This window comes from Triturus cristatus, chromosome 3_1, assembly GCF_964204655.1.
Source record: "Triturus cristatus chromosome 3_1, aTriCri1.1, whole genome shotgun sequence".
Taxonomy (NCBI): Eukaryota; Metazoa; Chordata; class Amphibia; order Caudata; family Salamandridae; genus Triturus; species Triturus cristatus.
This window is the reverse complement of record NC_140583.1, coordinates 92,380,395-92,402,894: the sequence shown is the minus strand read 5'-3', so window position 1 is coordinate 92,402,894 and position 22,500 is coordinate 92,380,395.

Here is a 22,500-nt window from a genome sequence, read left to right as displayed (position 1 = left end):
AGACTCTTTTAGAAAACTGTAAATTCAACTTTTTTTTCAAAGTTCCCACAATAGCAGCATTGATGCTACAATTATACCCGATGCATGGGTTCAACATTTCTCCAGCTTATATAGCAATGAGGGTGAGCTCTATTGCACATAGCGGCAAGCAAATTGGTCCAGGTCCTCTAGAGTTGGCGCCTGCAAATTTTGAGGAATTTAAAAAAGCCATAAGTCAAACCACAAAGAATGAGGCCTCTGGCCCAGATGATATCCCCACTGACCTTTTTCTGGCCAATGCTCTCCTTTGGCTCCCACTGTTCACTAATATTTTAAGCTGTATAGCTTCCCAGGGCCCTCCAGAATCAGGTCCACTGTGATCATAGTACCCATTTTAAAAAAAGTGGACAGGTCTAACCCGATAGCCCAATCTTGTTAATTGATTGTACATTTAAATTGATGGGCAGGGTCATTTTAGATCAACTGGTGACCTAGTTCATTTCCTAGCACAGATGCATCAGAATGTGACTGGGAATGTCAGGTATGGGGCGGATGGGGAACATACCTCTCCAATTAAAATGAACCGCATGGTACGCCAAGGGTTTGTGCTTGCCCTTTTTTTATTCTGTCTTTACATCAATGATTTGGAAAGAGTATATTAACCAAGGGCATGTTGATTTCCCAAAGAAAGGTACCAGAAATCTTCCGGTGTTACTCTATGCTGATGATTGTGTGCTGATGTCTAGAACCGGTTTAAGTCTGAAAACGCTTGTTACTAGATTTAGGGCCATATGTAGGTAGCCCAATACCGGTCGGTAACGGCCGATTTTCGGTAATTATACCGTTACCGACCGGTATTTAGGCTTTTGATATGTAGGGGGATCATTTCTGTATTCGGTAATTTACCGAATCGGTAAAATTACCGAATCGGTAATTTTACCGATTCGGTAAATACCGAATACAGAAATGAGATGTAGGGGGAGTGTGTGGTGGGTGTGGGGATTCGTTATTTACCACCAACTGAAAGTTGGTGGTAAATGACGAATGACTCAGTAAATGCATTTTGTGGCCCTTAGATGTGTGCAATGTGGCAGACACACATGCCCTCAGGGCATGTATGTGTGCCACATGTGCACACATGCAGGAATCAGGGGTGCAACAGGGTGTCAATGTGACACCCTGCCACCCTTGATTGAGCTCCCCCCATTACCGATTCGGTATTTACCGATTCGGTAATGGTAACTGGCTTCCCATTGATTCCTATGGGCCTCCTGGCCCATAGGAATCAATGAGATACAGGTTACCATTACCGAATCGGTAAATACCGATTCTAAAATACCGACACTTACCGAATCGGTATTTTTTTACCTACATTACATTTACCGATTCATAAATATCGAATCGGTAAAATTCGGTATTTAAGAATCGGTAAATGTAATTTACCTACATAAGGCCCTTAATGTTTTTATGTCTGATTTGGGCCTAAAGACTAATACAACAAAGTCTTATATCATGGTGGTAGGAAAATCTCCACCCCCTTTTTATATCATGTTTTATCAATAATGAGAGGAGTCCCATGTTCTCACCTTTTCATACTTAGGTGCCCCCTTTGACCAGAAAGGTTCTTGGCATCATTAAGTTGAAACTAGGATTAGCAGTTTCAACCAAAATTTGGAGGCAATGCTCAGGTTTACAAAGAAATAAGGATGCAGACCTATTGATTCAATTATTGACTTCTGCAAGGCCCACTCGTACTCTGTAACCTTGTATGCGGCCGGAGTGGGGGGCTTTTGTAATTCCTCTTGCCTTCAAGCAGTGGAGAATAATTTCCTATTATGATTACTGACAGTCACAAGCAGTTTCCTAATTATTTTTGTCACAATGAACTTGATCTGACTCTTGTAATCCACCGTATACAAATTGCTCCAACTTTGCTGTGGCACACAGTATGGGCAAAAGATGAGCCGTTCATCAATAGTGCAATAATATTGGATTGCTTTAGCCTTGATCATATGCAGAAGATACCATGGCTTAATTATATAAAAAGGCAGTTGGAGACAGTGGGGATGGTGATCTTTTTTTTATAACCCTGAATGAATTGCCAAGATCTTAAAAATCCAGTTGAGAGGGAACTTTTATCTTCGTTCACGATAACCAGTGAGCATCTGGAGATTGGGAAAAAGAGAGTCTTGGAATATTTGCCTTTAGTTCGTTCCCCATGTGTAGAGCCCTCTATCTCCTTTTTATTTTCTCATTCGAAAATGTTCTATCTCGTTAGATTTAGGTTCAGCATTGTCCCTTTCTTGGTCTCTTACTCTCTTAAATATATTGTGAGGCTGAACTCGAACCCTGTCCGTGTGCCTCTAAATCAACTCAGAACATGTTGCACTTTTTGTTCTTCTTTCTGTTGAATCTACACTAAACCGAGGAGGGATTTTATTATCTCCCTATTAAGTTTTTTAATATCAGGAAGTGTAGGCCGGCCTTCTACCATCTCCAGCTTTTGAACAATGAATACACATGTTTAATGGTGTATAGATATATTTCCACAGAACTCAGTTTACGGAATTTAGTTGAGAAATCATTTTATTTATTCGCAAATGGCACTTTTATTGAATTTATTACTATCATTACACCATGGTCCAGTCACATGCTTTATAGTTTTATGGTTTTACCTGATCCCTAATCAATTGCCTGTGAATATCATGGTTCTTTGGGGAAACAGCATCGTTTTTAGCATGTATATGTGTATTGTCTGTCTGCTGACACATGACTATTGTTACAAAAGTTTTGCCTTTGTCTAGCGATTTGCTGCTATGTGATGAAATGCCAGATTATCTTCTATTTTACTTTGATGATTATGAATGTCATCATTATGAATTGTATTGTATATTGTCCTTTTCTTGTTTTAACTTTTATTGCTCTCTTTTATGGTTGCAAAAAGAACCGAATAAAGAATATTTGACTGACTGACCTGACCTCACATTTATCAACTGTACACAATCAACATTTAGTTAATTTCAGTATAAATGGAGAAGTAAAGATTCACTATTCTTTACTCCACATCTACTTATCTTAATTTTACGTTGGTTTCTAATCTTGCTGAGTCGAACTGTGTGCATGCCAATATTAAAACTTTGATAGTGTAGCAAAATACCATTCTCATCCGCATCAACGAGTACAGAGTCATCAGAGCGGGAGTGGGACCAGTCGACAAGTAGCAAGCGGACCCACCCGTTAGATTAGGATGCGACCGCTGTGTAAGAGGTTGGAAACATCCCATTTTCTATTGCGGCCTTTGCTGCGGGCCTACAAAGGGCCGCAGCACAAAACACGAAAGGAAAATGTGGTGCCTGGCACACGGTGCATGGGTGTTTGAGGGGGAGCTACATGTGCCCCCCCCAGGCTACATAGTAGAGGCCGAGGTGGAACAGGGGCCCTGCTAGGGGCCCCCAAAGCCCTTTCCAGCTGTCTGTTCATGGATCAGGTACCCAACCGCCATCCCGATGGAATCCTTGATCCTGTTGGAGGCGGAGGTCCTACCCACCTACCTCTGCTGTCCAACTGGCTGCATTGTAAGGCAGCAGTTGGACCGATGCCCTAGACAGTGAGCTGATCACCACTGACAGCCTGTCAGTGGCTGTCTTCCCACCATCGTAATGAGGGCATTTTTCTTGAAGGGTAATTTACACTTAAAAAGGGATAATTTGGAAAGGAATTTATGGCAACTCCAATAGTGTTCTGCAGAATATGGCTTTTTACAATGAATGCATTGTTCACGCATTCCATTGCAACGTGGTCGTTACAACGACCGTGTTGTTTCAACGCGAAACATTACTTTGCAAGTCATTTCAACGACTTGCTGTAGGGGGTGCACTGGACTTAGGAATAGTATTATTTACTATTCCTACTCCAGTTTGCGCTACAGCAGGGAAGGTGTTGGATTGTAAATCCAACATCAGTGCGCCTCCTACAGCAAGTTGTTGAAATGACTTGTGTTGAATGGTACACATGGTAACAACGAGATCGTTGTAACAACCACGTTGTGAAGGAACTGCATTGTGGAGACAGCGTTGTAAACACTGTTTCCCTGTTCTGCACTGCCTTAGAATGAGGAGCTGGCCAAATCTTTGGCAAAAGATATTCTGAAAAGCACACTGATTTTCTTGTGCCCTGAAAATGTTGAAAATTTTAGTTGCATTCTTCATCCTTGGCTGAAATTCAAGAGAAAGTATGTAGAAGGGTCAGAAAGGAAGGAAAAAGGGCTTGGTTGCATCGATTACCAAAGACAAGCAACTCGAGCAGCACCAGGCAATCTTCAAATGTACACTGATGACGTACAAAATAAATTTAGATTTGCAATGGCCCAAATACCTGAATCAACATAATTAAGTATCAGAACTGCATATTCCACATAACGATAGAGATCTTCCTATGCTTAAATCTGACAAAGACCGTGCTTCTAGTGACCAGAGCGTCTGAATCTGACCCCCTATCATCCAGCTGCCTTAAAGCCTGGACTCCTACCCTCCACCTCGCCAAATGAAAGGAACCCTGGGATTCCTCTATAGACCCACATCACTTTCCCATCCCAGATCAACGTTGTGGCAAAAGCTGCTCTCTATCCTTTGTCAAATCCTTTCACTCCTCTGAATGGTCCACACACTCAAGTGGACAAGACCTCTGATTCTGGCATATCTTGGCTCGCCTGCGGTCATCCACTCAAGCCCCCCAAAAAATAACACCGACGGGCTCCAAAAAGTTCAGGACACAGTAGCAAGATTTGCCTTAAAGTGGCTTCCCATGTCAATGGCAGGAATACATTGAAAGTCCTATGGACGGAGTCCAAAGCATTGGATCCAGAGCCCTGAACCGAATGGTCACCATCGGCTCAATCCGCAATCATTGAAAAGGCTAAAACATGGATGAAAATCATGGATGAAATTAGAATGCTCTAAGCTCGATCTGAGACCCAAACCCAACTTAGGGGCATATTATCAAGACAGGCGATAAAATTATCGCCGCTTTAGCGGCAGAAAACGGAAGCTAAAACGGCGATAATTGGCTTGATAATATACTCTATGAAATTCCAATTGAAGCCCAGGTTAGATGTGCGGGACATCTAACCTGGGCTTCTATTGGAATTCTATAACTCATATTAGCAAGCCCATTAAAGCCGTTTTAACGGCATTTTCCTGCCGCTAAAACGGTGATCATTTTATCGTCGGTCTTGCTAATATGCCCCCCAATGCGAGTCTAGAATCTTTTTAAAATAAAATAACAATTCACATTGGCTTTCAACAAAACTGAACACATAACAGGAGGCAGGCATGAGTTAAAAATGTCGGTTATGGTTAATCACCTGTTGCTCAGGACTCTAACTCACTGTCACACTGCTGTGCTCCACCACACCTCTGTCAAGATTGCTAAGTAAGCCAAAAGGAGGCAAGCAGTGCCTAAAAAAAAAAAAACTTTCTGAATAAATAATGTTTTTGCAGCTCAGATGAGCTGCAGGCTCATCTGAACAGTAGGTTTGATGAAGTGGGTATGTCTAGAACGATTCACCCGATCAACCCAGTGGAGAATCTTCTTTTGAATGAATGCGGCAAGCATACGTACACTTTTTTTTTGTTTTTACTATTTTCTATATCGCAAACTCGGCCCAAGGGCACTGGAGCACTTTACATGAGCACCACGTACATTACACAAGGTCAGATCCATTTTTTTTAGACACGGGAAGATTAAGGATCAGGTTTACTAATGTATCATGCAATTCAAGGCAGAAAAGGAACTTGCTGCTCTGTGTGATATGGGGAGAGCAGAGACGAACCATATATACTAAGATATGGGATACTTCAGCTCCGTCCTTATGCTGGTACACTGTGTGCCGTTTAGCGCCAATGCAAACACCCTTGAGTCATGGTGCAAAGGCGCCTGAGTTATAGGCAGGATTGTTTTTGTGCACAAAACATTCCTAAGAGGCAATTTCTTCTTTCGATGTGTGGAAAGCATCATGCATTGAAAGAGGAAGTCATGAGGAGGAATATATATATTTTTTCCTTGTTACGCCAGCCCTCAATAGGCACAACATTTTGTCTCATGCCCAATTTTACAGACTTTAGTAAATCCGGGTGTGCTTCAGAATCCATGGGTAGATGCATAGGAACGCCCATGCTGCACCAATGGAACACCTTCCTAATTTAGTTAAGGCAAGGCAATTCTATGTGCTGCCTTGCATCACTTGTTTATTTTAGTAAGCTGTGCAAAGCCACACATATTGGGATTTGCATGGATTAGTAAACCCCGACATACATTTGCATCAAGGCTATATATAAAAAGTGATGCGGACCCAATGCAAAAGGGTAGCAACCCTTCCTAAGTGATTTGCCAAAAATCAAAGGGCGCTGTGCCAACTCTGGGACCCGAAACCTGGTTCCCCAATTCCAAAGTCAGCTGCTCCTGGGCATAAGTCAACAAGCGGTTATTTACTAGATTTGCACACTGATGCAGGTAAGCAGACAAAAGTGCTGCACTGTGTTGCGTAAAAGGAGGGAGCAGGACTGCACCATATCTGCGTCGGCACACATTTAGGCTGCCAAGCTCCACACAGGCGCCTTTGCATAATAGTGCAAAGGTTTCTGCATGAGTCTACAATAGGTTTGATACTAAAAGGCTACCCTTCAAATACAAAATGCTATGCTTACATTATCGTCAAACTTCTTCCCACTGTACTTATGTGCTCTACAGTGCAGCAGACATGCAAAGTCAGAAAAGAAAGGAGAAGTTAAAGCATTTCTCCTTGATAGCTCCTATTTTAAAATTCTGTCGACTTTTTAAGCTCTACTTTTTCTAGGTTTTGCATAAAAACGCCAAGTGAGGTTGCATAGGACGTCCATGCACCACCCATGGAATGCAACTCGGCGTTCAGTGCTGCTATGAGCCATTTTAAGTGAATTCCCTGCACAAAGCAAGATTTGCACTGGAAAATAAATTGGAAAAAAACATTTTGCATCGATTTGTGTCACTTTTGTGATGAAAACATTGCGCAAAATCTTAGTTAATATACCCTGAGTTATCATAACTCCTTTGCTTCAGCAATGGCTGATATGTGACACGTGGCTCTTTATACAAGTCTTATATAAACAAATGAAAAGGCTGACAGATGTGTTTGAGAAAAAAAATGAATAAAGAGGATAGCAGATGTGTCTGAGAGAAACAAAAACGAAATTTAGACATCAATCAATTCGCACATAAAAGAGGCTGCGGAAAGACAAGTTTTTGGGGAGGAGACATCCTATTTATTTAATTTACATATGCTTTTTTAATTTCGATTCTTTAATGATTTCATCCCAAATAAAACAGATGATGATCAGGAGGCAAGTAACAGAAGATACATATAAAGTATTGTTGATACATAATAATATAAACATTACAATAAAAAAGAGTAGAGAGATCATTGTTTTTGTCCAATTACCACATTTCCAGACATAACTAAGCAGTTGTCTCAACAGTAAATAAAGCAATGCAACAAAATTAGAAAAAGAGGATAAAAAGATTTAAAAATTCCGAGTTTTCTAAATATTGTCACTATCGTTTGATGTGTTTTTTTTTACATTTATTGAGAACATGAATATGCATTTCAACGTCGATTGCACCAATTTCTTCGGTGTTCTGAACGCATTTTATCAAGTGTGAAATCATCTTGCTAATGTTCCCTTCTATTTGGGACTGCTTCTCCTCGCCTCGTTGCATTACAGTTCCTGAATATAGATCACTCAACGCCTGTATGTATTCATGCAGTGGTCGACGCTGGGCACCCTCCACCCCTCCCTGCATGAGCAGTGCCAGGAAACCCCCTCTGATGGATGCTCCCCTTGTCGGGCGCAGTTTGACTTTCACCCTCAGCACCTTCTGGCACCCCTTCCATTCCTTTCTTCCCCGTGTTGACAAGCAGGCCTTGCAATGGACAGATAGAGGCTGCCGGCTCCATCTGTCTCCAGCCTGCGCTATGGCTTGGCCCTGCACAGAATGACAAATATACCGCACTGAATCCCATCACGAGCATGGAGTGCCCGAGCAGGGGGCAGGGCTGTGCCATCTCTCTTTGTAACACCAAAGGTAAGAGGCACAGTGACCTAGCAGTGAAACAAATGATATCGCACCTCTCATTTTTTCTAGGAATATGGGTCACACGTGCAGGCCGTTTACTGCGAGATTCCACTTTCCTGGGCGGCTGGAGGCGCTGCCAACTGCACAAAAGGCAAGGTGCCTGCTTTGTGAGGGCTGCTTGCAAAGACACGACCCAAGAGGAAGATTGTGAATACCGTAGCCCAGGGAACAGCATTTTTCCTCTTTTTTATTGCAGACTGTGGGGCAGATTTACAACTTCTGGCGCATCTCTGCAAATCAGCAGGGATGCGCCAGAACAGATGCGTCACGTAATCCCCCCCCTTGAGCCTCCACAGATGCGTTGCATTTACAATGCAGCGCACCATGGTGCAAGGAGGGGAAGATGCGTGACGCATCTTGTGGCGTATGGGTGGCACATTGCTGGAGTCGCGTCGTAAGTGCGACGCAACTCCTGCAATGCACAGGGGCCACCCATACTTAACGTGGTGCGTCAGTCCTTACGCCTGCTTCAAGCAGGCGTAAGGATTTGACGCAGCAGCGTCGTAAAACAGACTCAGTGAAATCTTGTAGATTTCACTGCGTCAGTTTTATGGGGCTTTCCTGCGAGGGAACGCCCACCCTGCAACAGAACGCCCACATGAAACCTGACACAGGTTTCATGTGGCGCAGGGCTTTACAACGTGACTCATCTGCCTAGATGCGTCACGTTGTAAATAAGTCGCAACGTGGCACATGGTTTACGCCGCCGCTGCGTCTTAAAAGTGACGCAACGGTGGTGTAAAAGTGTCGCAAGGGGCTTGTAAATCTGCCCCATAGTGTTCAGCATACAGAACTGTATCATGTGTGGGCTCCAGTCTAGAGGTGCAGCAACCGGAAACGATTGCTATGAAAAGGGCCAGTATTTTGTGTTGGGATTATTGCGTATGTGTTTCTTGGAGGGTACTGGTGTAACTGCCTTCATTGCAGCTGCCAAAATAAAGTAATGGGGTGCTGTCTGGCCAAATAATTAAAAAAAATGCACTTACCTTCTTCTCCCGCTGCCGGCCACCTCGGTGCTCCTCTCTTCCAGAAGTTCTGGGCCAGCACAGGCTCCCAGACTTCCCACCCAATCGAGATGCTGCTCTCATGCTGTGATACCTTCCTGCACAAAAGCAATACATGGAGGCATTTTCCTCTTTCTATATGTACTGCAGAATGCACCATATATAGAAAAATGAGGAGAAATCTCCTCATTACGCCTGACATGCGAAGGTGTACAGTTTTGATGCATTCCCAGATTTGGGAATGCGTCAAAACCCATGGGTGTTGCATGGAACACCCACCGCAACACTCATGGAACTCCTGCCTGAAGCAGTGTAAGGCAACGCAGCGTTCGCACTGTGATGCCTTACAACATAACTTATGAGGCCATGAAAAGCCATTCAAAGTAGCTTTGCCTGGTCTCATAGATATGGGTCTGCACCCTGTGCGCTGGAGCTTCATAAAAAGTGACTCACCAGTGGCACAAGGGGCTTGTAATTAAGCCCCCAGTCTTTAAATAGGGAAAAGGAAGTCATTTCACCGTTTTTCTGTCCCTTTCCCTCTTCCCTAAAAGAAGAGCTTTTACACTTACTGGATGTAAGAAGGCTACATGGATTAATGGGAAATGATGAGACTAACTTTGATGTGGGAGTGTTGAGTAAGCCTGGGCGTAGTGTGCGTAGTGGGACTACGCGGAGCACCAAGAAGTTGATAACAAACTCGCCACCTGCCTCCCACCCGCCCTATAATAACAAATGCTAAAGGTTTCAAAAATAAGTTTAAAAGCATGCGTATTTCTTGCGAGAAATGCGTATGTGCGGGTGCCCGCGCATGCGCAGTTTTTACCACGAACGCGATGAAGAGAGGAGGAGGAGGCCAGCCGGGGACGCTGCAGAAGCTGCAGATAAGGTAAGGTGCTCTTAAACATATTTTTTAGACCTTTAGCAATTGTTATTATAGTGCAGGTGGGAGGCGGGGGAAGGCCAACTCGGCTCCGCCAGGGAGTGTGCAGAGTTTTGCCTACTCCGCGTTCTCCGTGGAATGCGGAGTAGGCAAAACTCTGCACACTCCACAGGCGGAGCGGAGTTCTCCACCCACGGTTAGTGTTGAGTTCCATTTTGAAGGTTGCTTTGATCTGAGTGTTTGGTCTTTTTATAGGCTTTAATGAAGCCTGATTTTCCTTTGGTGTGCCTTAAAATCAATTACAGTAATGATGACTTATGATGTAGAGGTAATGTTCCCGGGTTCACTGACACAATACAAAATCATAAATGTTGTGATACTAAAATATCGTGTCAAAAATATCGATCACACAAATATACTTTTTTTATGCATATATGGTAAGTACAAAAATATTGAAAAAAATATTGTTTTTTACTGATATCAAGAAATCTATGCAGAAATTTCGTATTTTACTATATATGTAGTTTAAATAATTAAAACCTAAATATTTTACCATAGAAAAGTAATATTATTTGAATTACATATGTTTAAATAATATTTTAAAATAAATATAAATATTTACTAATTTAAGCAAACACACATATATCTCAAATTGTGTATGTTTGTATGCACAACATTTTAACATATAGTCAAATTTGATAATTATTTTTTAAATTTAGCAATATAACAATTATATATATATATACACAAACATTCAAAATTTAAAAAGCACTACAAATAAACTACAACAAAATGTAAAATATTTCCATTTTAACTATACATAAAACTTAAACAATATATAAAAATACATTTTCTAAAAAATCTTAGAAATTACCTACATTTATAATGTGGATTTATCCTGCAATATTTGTTGCACATGAAAAATACATATTTATATAGCTATATAAAAACTAAACATTAGTGCATATATATATATGTTTTAATATTTATGTAAAATATGTTGTTTTTTGCTGGCAATGTGTAAATACCCAACTATAAACTAAGTTGTATACTTGTAAAGGGTTTCACACAAGTCGCTATACAAAGCAAGTCTTTCTTCCATGGTAATCATCATGTGACGCGGAGTGGTGAAAGTGGGTGGTTACTAAGCAAACACATAAAAAATGTAATGGCAATATGGAAAACCGTATGTGATCAAGGGCTCCTGAGGCCCGAAACGCATCGTGCGTGGGTTGTGAAGGAAGAATAAAACATCTTGCCAGAAGTTCTGCGGGCTCTGTAATACTATTCCCATTCCCTCAGGAGGTGTAAAATTTACTATCCCCACTCTAGTCGGTGAAACAGTAGGGAAAGCACGGAACTCAGAAGGGGTTAGAATTGCTATTTCCACTCAAGTCTGTGCAACAATAGGGAAAGCGTTCAACGCAGGATGGGTTACATTTATTATTCCCACTCCAGTCTGTGCAACAGGAGGGAAAGCGTTAGACTCAGGAGGGGTAATATTTACTATTTCCATTCCAATCGATGCAACAGAAGGGAAGGCGTTAAACTCTGGAGGGGTTGAATTTACTATTCCCACTCTAGTCGGTGCCATAGTAGGGAAAGTGCTGTACTCAGGAGGGGTAAAATTTACTATTCTCATTCCAGTAGGTGAAACAGAGGGGAAAGCATTGGACTTCAAAGGGGTACAATTTACTATTGTCACTCCAGTGTGTGCAACAGTAGGGAAAGCGTTGGACTCAGAAGGGGTAACATTGACTATTCCCACTCCAGTCTGTGCCACAATAGGCAAAGTGTTAAACTCAGGAGGGGTAAAATGTACTATTCCCACTCCAGTATGTACAACAATAGGAAAAGCTTTGGACTCAGGAGGGGTTAAATTTACTATTCCCACTCCAGTCTGTTCAACACTAGTGAAAGGGTTGTACTCAAGAGGGGTACAATTCACTACTCCCACTCCAGTCAGTACAACAATAGGGAAAGCGTTGGACTCTGCAGGGGTAAAATTGGCTATTACCACTCCAGTCTATGCAACATTAAGGAAATCGCTAAACTCAGGACGGGTCAAATATACTATTCTCACTCCAGTCTGTGCAACAGTAGGGTAGGAGTTGGACTCATGAGGGGTCAAATATACTACTTCCACTCTAGTCAGTGCAACAGTAGGGAAAGTGTTGGACTCAGGAGGAGTAACATTTACTATTCCCATTCCAGTGGGTGAAACAGTGGGGAAAGCATTAGACTTCAAAGGGGTACAATTTACTATTCTCACTCCAGTCGGTGCAACAGTTTGGAAGCGTTGGACTCAGAAGGGGTCCAATTGACTATTTCCACTTCAGTCTGTTGAACAATAGGGAAAGCAGTAAACTCAGGAGGGGTTAAATAGACTATTCTCACTCCAGTCTGTGCAACAGTAGGAAAATTGTTGGACTCAGGAGGGGTATAATTTACTATTCCCACTCCAGTATGTGCAACAGTAAGGAAAGCATTGGACTCAGGAGGGGTTACATTTACTATCACCACTCTAGTCTGTGCAACAGTAGAGAAAGGGTTGAACTCAGGAGGGGTAAAATTCACTGTTCCCATTCCAGTCTGTGCAACAGTAGGGAAACCATTGTACTCTGTGGGGTAAAATGTACTATTTCCACTCCAGTCCGTGCAAAAGTAGGGAAAGCTTGGTCTCAGGAGGGATAAAATTCACTATTCCCACTCCAGTCGATGCAACAGCAGAGACAGAGTAATTCACTTCATACAAATTGCATATTTTAACAACTCTATTAAATAAGTACAAAATATATATTTAAATTGTAGAGTTATATGTATATAAACTTTCAAAAGAAATGAACAAATTAATAAATATCATATTTTTAATAATTATCATCAATTAAAACAAATATTATTAATTTCATTAAAATACTACAATATATTTTTACAGTCATAACAGCCAACACGTAAAAATTATCACAATTAACACATTACATAATAAATAACACAATTTTTAATAAATGAATAAATCATTTAAAATATATTCATACTTGAAGAACTTCCCACCCTATACCACCATATGATAAACACACAACTAAAATATAACTTAACAAATATGATAATTTTACTATTTACATAATTATAAATTACATAATTAATAACAAATTAATAATTATTGATAAAAAATGATTTCTTAATTAACATCCCTCCCTGTTCCTCAAAAACCCCATATCCCACACCTGAAATATATCTTACAAATTATTATAATTACACAATTTACATAATAAATTATTAATTAAACAATCAATCAATCAACATATTATTTATGGTTTTAGTTAATTAAAACCATGACAATATGCTCGCAAAAAGTAATTATACGGAATTTAAAAGAAACGTATACAGGTTTTAAATCATCAATTGCCCATTGTGCTTTAGTTACATAGCTCATTTAAACATGCTAAAAGTGACAAAATATGATAAAATGAGACTGTGGAACAAATAGTCTGTTTTGTGAAGCAAAGTCTCGGAGCGTACTTTTAGGCTTACCACCTCAATTCATTGGACTTATTGACATATTGATATAATACAATAAAATCGAAGCGGGCCAGAAGAGGACCATTGTGTGAGATGTGGACTCTAAAGTGCTATTGAGTGTCTCCCCTCGGACCAGACTTTTTTCATGCAAGTTTACACATTTCACTATGTTGCTGTTGAGCTTTGGGTCATTGGGATCAAGACATTTTAGTACTGCTGCTCTACAGGTGTGAATGCCTCTCATATTAAATAGTTTTTTCAGTAACAGAAGACAATATGGTTTTAAGGTTGAACAGACGCAGATTAGGTGAATTAGGTCCTGCTTCAGTGCTGCATTTGTATTGCCAGCTTGGTTGGTCAGCATTGGACGGAATTGAGCCGAGAAGTAGTGCTAAAAACTTTGTTTTTAAATATGGGGAGTATGTCTGGCCTAAATACGTTATCAGTTGCAGTTTAGTAAACGATCACAAGACCATTCCTGCATGGGCTCACGTGCTTAAACTTGTTTTGTCCTCCATTAGCGAGTGCTTTATGTACACTTTCTTTAGCGTTTGCTGAAAGTAGGAAAATGGAAGATTCAATTGCCAGAGACCTTTAGTATTTGTGTGTTTTCCAAGGATGATCGTAGGTACTTAGTGTAGGCAGACTGAGGATCACCGTCTAGGGCCCTCCACAGCACATTATTAATTGGGTTTTTCCGGTTAGACCAGATTTTGTACCATGTTTTTATTGTTATGTATCTTCTTTGTACGTGCTGCTGCTGCAACCCAAATTCCAACCTCACCTGTGCCAGTGAGGAGTTGCGGGTTAGAAAGAATACTATCTTGTAAGCCTTTGTTTGTAAGGCATCCCGCGTTGCCGAGTCTTTCCCAAATTGGATTTCACTTGCATATGACACTGTGGGCAAGAGTTTAACTTAGATAACTGCTAACAGCGGGGTGAATGATGAACCTTTTAGGTTTCTTGCCATTGAGCAAAAGGCAAATATTAGCCTGTTTCCTTTTTTTGTTTGGGTCTCATTATGTTTACAAAAAGTGAGTCAATCATCCATGAGCACTCCCAAATACTTGTAGCTGTCAACCACTTCCAAGTCTGCATTGCTGATTTTGAATGGCATAAGTTTCTGAGCACGACAACTTATAATCATGGCTTTTGTTTTTGAAGTATTGATTCCCATCATTTTTCCCTTGGCAAATTGTGCCAGGTCATTGATCGCCCTTTAGAGGCCTATTCGTCTGTGGCTTAACAGCACAATGTCATCTGCATAAGATAGATGGGTGATAGGCAAATTAATTAAACAATTAACTGTAATTAACTAATAATTAATTAATTATTTTGATTAACTTCCCACCCTTTACCACTACAACCACAACACACATGTGAAATATATCTTAAATATCTTTGTTACACAATTTACCTTAAATATCAATTAAATAATTATTATTAATTAACATTAATTATCAATTAATTATAATGAATTTGCCTCCCACCATGTACCTCTACAAACACCACAACCTGCACCTAAAACAAAAAACTTAAAAAATAAATGAATTACACCATATACATAATTATATAAAATGTATATAATACTAATTAAGTATTAATTTTTTTATTGTAAATATTTAAATTGTGTATATATAATTAAAAATAATAATGATTAAACATTAGTAATTAATTATAATTACTTTACTTCCCACTTTACTTTCCACCCTGTTCCCCTACAAACCCCACAACCCACACATAACATGTAGCTTAAAAAATAAATTAATTACACAATTTACATAATTAAAGTCAATTAAACAATAATTTAAAACAAATATTAACAATTATAATTAATTTAATTTAATCTACCACTACAAACCTTACAACCCACTACGACACAAAAAAATTACAATAAACAATTAAATGAAATTTAAAAACAGTTGACATTTTCGAACAATAATTATACAAACAATCTATAACATTTACAATTAAAACATACTAAAATACATAAAAATTGTTAAAAAACAATACTATTAACACTGATATTTTTGTAAACGATTTTAACAACATAGCTACATTTACCATAGCTATTAACAACACAGGCATTTTTGTAAATGATATTAATAACATTGGGCCTGATTATGACGGCAGAGGGACCGCCGCCGCCAGGCCAGCACCACCACCGCCAGGCCGTCACCGCCACCGCCAGGCCGTCAGTTGTGGTCAGTTGTGGTTCCACCGCCACCAGCCCCTGCATGTCCGCCCGCCGCATTCGGATGTGGCGGGGGAGGCACCTGGCAGGGAGACTGTCGGAGGGACAGTAATCCTTACAACAGGGGCAGTGCCTGCTCAGGCAGTGCCCCAGTGATTACAATGTCCCTTTCCGCCTGCCCTTTCAAGGCGGTCCACCCGCCATGACAAGGCAGGTGGAAAATAAATTTGGATCCCTTAACATTCCTCCCTTTCCCCTGGCCCGCCGTTATGAGGTCTAAACATCCCTGCACCGTGTGGCAGGCACCACATGGTCATAATGTGCAGAGATGTTTCAAAACATGCCTCTTAGCAGTGAGGCTTGTGCCGCAGCACAAGCCTCAATGCTAAGAATCATGTTTTTGACTGCCCCAAGGTGGTCGGATGGTAATTTTGCCTGGCGGGACCACTGACTCCCTGTCGGCTGGTCACGTTCCCGACGGGATGGCGCTCAGACCCTTGTCTGACCACCATCATATTCAGCCCCATGAATATTTATAACATCGATTTTACTTACCTTAGAAAATCGATCTTCTTGTCGACGATATTCCTGCATCATGAGATATCTGGATCACTATATAAAAAATTTGATAATTCTGCATCCTGATATTTCTTACTTGATATTTTGTCTGAATACCATGCCCCTGATTTCTTCCCAGTAATCTTAATGACTTTTAGTCCTTATGTACCCAGTCCTCTCTTATCTTCCTATCTTCATTGGCTTGCTTATGATAAGAGGATGCTCAGAATGCCAAGTCCTTTATTGTGAATGGGATGGACTTCTTTCACATTTTCCTAGTTCTTTTTCCTGTCTTTAAGTGTCCATCTAATAAGTAATGACTGATACAAGGTTTTTAAGACTAAGGGCCTGATTTTGACTTTGGCGGTCCTAGGATCGCCATCACCTGCTGGTCCAACTGCTGGATTACAATGCGGGGGATGAGTCTGCTGTCAGACTGCCTCCGGACCACTGCCTCCTCCAAGAGTTGAGCTCCCATGGCAGTGGGGATAGCAGCGATCAATAGTGACAATGGCGGTGTCAGCATTAGTACCGCTGTCAGTATCATGACCTGTCTTTCTGCTGACCTTTTCCTGGTGAGGACACCAACATGAAGAGGTCAGCGGAAAGGCAGGATTTGGAGTCCAAACATGTCTTCAGGGCGAGTGTGTTCTCGAGACATGTTCACAGGTGGCAGCTGTGTGTGCCTCCATGCTACTGGCATGGTTACACGCACTGTTTCTCATGCAGACCGTGCTGCAGCAAAACAATGCATCAAAATACCCTGAGACATTGCAGCATAGTTTATTTTACTTTTTTCCCACATGTGTATTTATGTCAATTCCCTGCAGTGCACCACCTTGCACTTGTGCATCATGTTCTGATGGAAATTCTGGATATTTGGCGGCCCGCGCAGTAAGATTCCCCCGCGTGGATTACATGAAAACCTTTTTTTTTACTATGCACAATAGTTGCATGTCAGTGAACAATAGTCCCTAGTGACTTACAGCTATGGCATGCCTTTCCTTCCACACTTCATTGAAGAACAATGCTCAAGGATTGCCTTGGCCCAAATAATCTTAATTACAGCACACAAGAGGGCTCACAGAGCTCATGCTCTTCCTAATGCATGCTTTCAAATAAAGTGGCATATGTATGTAGCTTTCACTTAGTGCTGTGCAGCAATGCGGTGTATTTAACATAATACAATATATTCCTGTGATTTCCTTGTGCTGGTACCCTTTTGCCTGCCTAGTGCCAACGCAGGCACTCTTGCACCATGGTGCAATGGTGTCTGCATTGTAAGCAGGATGGTTTTTGTTCAGGAAGTGGTGCCTTCCTGCAGAAAAACAATCCCCTGACACATTATCGTCTTTCTATGCAATCTATAGAATGAAGCATGCATAGAAAGAGGAAGTAATGATTAGAAATAAAGATATTTCTCCTCATTGTGCCTCACCTGGAGAGGCGTAGCATTTATACTCATTCCCAGGTTTAACACTGATTGTAAATCTGTCAATGTGCCAAAAGCCATAGGTGGTGCTTGGGACCACCCATGCGCCATCCATGGAACACCTTCTCTGGGGCAGAGTAACCCAACGCAGCAATCTGCATGTGTTACTTTGGATTTATTAAGGTGACCTTGTGTGTCTTGATAAATCAAACTTTGGAGTTGTGTCGCTCTCGCACCGAGAAGCATGGCGCAAGGGCAATGCAGCTCTTGCACAAATATGCCCCTAAATGCATGGCACTTACCAACAGGTGGTATGTGGCAAATACAATGCACAGACGTGACAGAACCCAAAGGTGTGACATCATAGCACATATTAAGATAATATCTTAATCGTTCCAGTGTTGGAGATGAGTGCCATTAAATTCCACAACAGTGAAAGTATTATTTAGAGCACTTACAATTGCAGAAACTCGATATAAAGACCACATATCAATATTTGTAAAGCAAAACAGCTATATTTCCTTTACTGAAGAAAAGGCCACTCCTATTAACCTTGCCATAACTTATTTATAAATTCCATAGAGCAAAGACTTGGTTGAACTCAGTTAGCTTAAGATTTAGCTTAGAGGTTTGGAAAATGAGTGTGATTTGCTTTCATGCAATTGTGTACATTTAATAAAAATTACAAAGCTGTCATTTATATCTTTAGCGCACAGTGCATCCTTGCTAGGGGTGGACAGAAAACTCCGCTCAGCTGGCGGAGCTTGTGGATTTTTGCCTACTCTGCGTTCCCCTGAGAACGCGGATATAGGAAAAACTCTGAATCCGCAGCGCAGCAGAGTTCAGCCCTGGGCCTCACAGTAAAAGCTCCCTGCCTCCACCCCCCCCCATAAATATATATCTTTTTTAAATAAAGAAGCTAAAAAAACACACTTACCTCTATCGCGGGGTCTCTGGGCTTCCCTCCTCCTCCTCGCCGTCATCTCTCCTGCAGAAACCCCTACGTCAGACATACGTCTGAAGTACGTCATGGTAGGACTGCAAATGCGCGCGCAGTCCTACAAGGCGTACGTCTGACATAGTGGTTTCGGTTTGCAGAAGAGACCACGACGAGGAGTAGGAGGCAGTCTGGAGACATCGCAATAGAGGTAAGTGTGTTTTTGTATCTAATTTTCTTTTTTTAAATATTTATTAGATGCGGGTGGAGGCACGGAGAGCAGCAGAGTTCCACTGAGCTTTTGCCCAACTCCATGGAACTCCGCGTAGTGCAGCTATGCCAGCTCTGCCCGGGCCTGATCCTTGCATCAATTCTTTACTTGAGTATGCATTTTGTTCTTACACAAAAATAGCATAAAATCCAAAATTGCCCTGAACAACAGCCACTTGCATCCCGGCTAGTCACGTAGCTCCCAAGATATAATGTTGAAGCAAACGACACTGTAATTACGTGATGTGACATTAAAGTGTAATTGTGGGAATTTTGCATAACAATATAAACATGAAGTTCTGGAAATTACACAGATTGCACCATTGTAATTTAAATTTCACCTATACCTAAATTTGCCCAGTGCAGAGATTTGTGGCCATATTTATCCAGCCGGGCATTGCCCTTGCATCACGCAAGGTGATGCAATTTCAGCGCAATCCTGATTTCAGACTTCCCAAGCAACACAAAGCCACCTTACGTGGCCCTACATGGCTTGGTAAATCTGGAGTAACGCATCCACTCATGCTTTTTGCCACATTCACAGATTATCTAAGACCCGTACACCTGGGAATCTGTCAAAATTGTACACCCTCCCAATAGAGGCGCAACAAGGAGAAATATCTTTATTTCTCCTGGTTTCCTCTTTCTGAGTGTGCTGCATTCACACAGTACGAAAGAGGGAAAACAACTCAAAGGGTTGTGTTTGTGCAGGACCGTGTCCTACCTGCTTAAAAACAATCCTGCCTGCATAGAAGGCACCCTTGCACCTTGGCATAAGGGTGCCCGTGTTGGCGCCAGGCAGCACATAGTGCAGCAGCTCAGTAAGAAAGCAGGAATGCGCCCCATCTCCAGTTGACTCAGCGCAGTGCAGTCAGTTGTCTTGCTCAGTTGCGGTGTGTCAAATATTGACAAATCTGGCCCTTAGTTTAGTGCCAATAATATTTATCGTAATCCGTCTCACACCAGCAGCAAAAAGGGTTCAAATAAATCTGATCTGATACTTTTTGCACCACTGGCAGCGGTCTTTAATGTGGTGCCAGAACATACTGACACTGTCCACTGCTTCCACAATCAGAGCGGTGCCAGGACATACTGACACTGTCCACTGCTCCCACAGTGACAGCGGTGCCAGGAAATACAGACACTGTCCACTACTCCCACAGTCAGAGCGGTGCCAGGATATACTGACACTATCCACTGCTCCCACAGTGACAGCGGTGCCAGGAAATACTGACACTGTCCACTGCTCCCACAATCAAAGCGGTGCCAGGACATACTGACGCTGTCCACTGCTTCCACAGTGACAGCGGTGCCAGGAAATACTGACACTGTCCACTGCTCCCACAGTCAGAGCGGTGCCAGGACATACTGACACTGTCCACTGCTCCCACAGTCAGAGCGGTGCCAGGACATACTGACACTGTCCACTGCTCCCACAGTCACAGCGGTGCCAGAACATACTGACACTGTCCACTGCTCCCACAATCAGAGCGGTGCCAGGACATACTGACACTGTCCACTGCTCCCACAGTCAGAGCGGTGCCAGGACATACTGACACTGTCCACTGCTCCCACAGTCAGAGCGGTGCCAGGACATACTGTCACTGTCCACTGCTCCCACAGTCAGAGCGGTGCCAGGACATACTGACACTGTCCACTGCTCCCACAGTCAGAGCAGTGCCAGGACATACTGCCACTGTCCACTGCTCCCACAGTCAGAGCGGTGCCAGGACATACTGTCACTGTCCAGTGCTCCCACAGTCAGAGCGGTGCCAGGACATACTGACACTGTCCACTGCTCCCACAGTGACAGCGGTGCCAGGAAATACTGACACTGTCCACTGCTCCCACAGTCAGAGCGGTGCCAGGACATACTGACACTGGTCACTGCTCCCACAGTCAGAGCGGTGCCAGGACATACTGACACTGTCCACTGCTCCCACAATCAGAGCGGTGCCAGGACATACTGACACTGTCCACTGCTCCCACAGTCAGAGCGGTGCCAGGACATACGGACACTGTCCACTGCTCCCACAATCAGAGCGGTGCCAGGACATACTGACACTGTCCACTGCTCCCACAGTGACAGCGGTGCCAGGAGATACTGACACTGTCCACTGCTCCCACAGTCAGAGCGATGCCAGGACATACTGACACTGTCCACTGCACCCACAGTGACATCGGTGCCAGGAAATACTGACACTGTCCACTGCTCCCACAATCAGAGCGGTGCCAGGACATACTGACACTGTTCACTGCTCCCACAGTGACAGCGGTGCCAGGAAATACTGACACTGTCCACTGCTCCCACAGTCAGAGCGGTGCCAGGACATACTGACACTGTCCACTGCTCCTACAGTCAGAGCGGTGCCAGGACAAACTGACACTGTCCACTGCTCCCACAGTCAGAGCGGTGCCAGAACATACTGACACTGTCCACTGCTCCCACAATTAGAGCAGTGCCAGGACATACTGACACTGTCCACTGCTCCCACAGTGACAGCGGTGCCAGGAAATACTGACACTGTCCACTACTCCCACAGTCAGAGCCGTGCCAGGACATACTGACACTGTCCACTGCTCCCACAGTCAGAACGGTGCCAGGACATACTGTCACTGTCCACTGCTCCCACAGTCAGAGCGGTGCCAGGACATACTGACACTGCCCACTGCTCCCACAGTCAGAGCGGTGCCAGGACATACTGACACTGTCCACTGCTCCCACAGTCAGAGCGGTGCCAGGACATACTGACACTGTCCACTGCTCCCACAGTGACAGCGGTGCCAGGAAATACTGACACTGTCCACTGCTCCCACAGTCAGAGCGGTGCCAGGACATACTGACACTGTCCACTGCTCCCACAGTCAGAGCGGTGCCAGGACATACTGACACTGTCCACTGCTCCCACAGTCAGAGCGGTGCCAGGACATACTGACACTGTTCACTGCTCCCACAGTCAGAGCGGTGCCAGTACATACTGACACTGTCCACTGCTCCCACAGTCAGAGCGGTGCCAGGACATACTGTCACTGTCCACTGCTCCCACAGTCAGAGCGGTGCCAGGACATACTGACACTCTCCACTGCTCCCACAGTCAGAGCGGTGCCAGGACATACTGACACTGTCCACTGCTCCCACAGTCAGAGCGGTGCCAGGACATACTGTCACTGTCCACTGCTCCCACAGTCAGAGCGGTGCCAGGACATACTGACCCTGTCCACTGCTCCCACAGTCAGAGCGGTGCCAGGAAATACTGACACTGTCCACTGCTCCCACAGTCAGAGCGGTGCCAGGGACTGTGCCTCAGAATCAGGAATAACATTTAGTTTTCTGTCGTTTGTTCCACCTGAGCAGTAAAACTAAATTGCCTGACCTCACTTTCACCTATATTTCAGGGCAGTGTGCTGGGTTAGCAATTTCAAAATATCTAATATGTGTAAGTCGCGGTAAGTAGCTCTGAGCAGGACAGAGCAGAGTCAAACATCTTGATCCTTTTTTTCTTTCCTTGTCCTTACAGCGGTTAACATTTACTGAACAATTTTTATTCTTGAACCTTT